Source organism: Chinchilla lanigera, unplaced genomic scaffold (genome assembly GCF_000276665.1).
Source record: "Chinchilla lanigera isolate Chin_1 unplaced genomic scaffold, ChiLan1.0 scaffold00080, whole genome shotgun sequence".
NCBI classification, from domain to species: Eukaryota; Metazoa; Chordata; class Mammalia; order Rodentia; family Chinchillidae; genus Chinchilla; species Chinchilla lanigera.
Window position 1 is genome coordinate 5,408,901 of NW_004955481.1, and position 1,246 is coordinate 5,410,146.

Below are 1,246 nucleotides of genomic sequence, written 5' to 3' on the forward strand. Positions count from 1 at the left end.
ATCCTCAGGTCTGTTCTTTAGTCAGTACCAGGTTGATTTTATGACAGTAGCTTTGTAGTATAATTTCAGGTCAGGGATTGTGATTCCACCTGACTTATCCTTGTTGCCCAGGATTGCTTTTGCTATTCTGGGTCTCTTCTGGTTCCAGATGAATTTAAGGCATGCTTGCTTAAGATCTGTAAGGTATGCTAATGGTAGTTTAATGGGGATTCCATTGAATCTGTACAGCAGTATTGGGAGTATGGCCATTTTCACAACGTTGATTCTTCCTATCCATGAGCAAGGAATATTTTTCCATTTACTGAAATCTTCTTAGACCTCTTTTTTCAGAGTACTATAGTTTTCATTGAATAGATCTTTTACTTCTTTTGTTAGATTGATTCCTAAATATTTCAATTTCTTGGATGTTATTTCGCAAGGTATGGTTTCCTTAATTTCTCTCTCAGTCTGTTTGTTGTTTGTATATAGGAATGCTATTGATTTTTGGGTGTTGATTTTGTATCCAGCTACACTGCTGAATTTGTTGATTAATTCAAGGATTCTTCTTGTGGAATTTTTGGAGTCTTCCATGTAAAGTATCATGTCATCTGCAAATAGTGATAATTTTACTTCTTCCTTTCCTATCCTTATTCCTTTTATTTCTCTCTTCTTGTCTGATTACTTTGGCTAATGCTTCCAGAAGTATGTTGAATAGGAGTGGTGGCAGTGGATATCCTTGTCTTGTTCCTGATTTTAACATAAAAATTTTCAGCTTTTGTCCATTTAGTATGATGTTGGCTTTGGTTTGTCATAGATGGCTTTGATCAGATTGTGGTAAAGACCATCTATTCCTGTTTTCTGTAGAGTTTTTATCATGAATGCATGTTGGACTTTGTCAAAAGCTTTTTCTGCCTCTCTTGAGATAATCATGTGGTTTTTGTGTTTGGCTCTATTGATAGGGTGTATAACATTTATAGATTTGTGAATATTGAACCTACCCTGCATTCCTGGAATGAATCCAACTTTGTCATGGTGTATGATTTTTTGATGATTTGCTGCATTCTATTTGATAGTATTTTATTGAGTATCTTTGCATCTATATTCATTAGGGAGATTGGTCTGTAGTTCTCTTTCTTGGTTGGGTCCTTCTCTGATTTTGGTATCAATATACTTGCCTCCAGAAATGAGTTAGGGAGAATTGCTTCCTTTTCAATTCTGTTGAAGAGTTTGAGGAGTATTAAATCTTCTCTGAATTTCCTGTAAAATT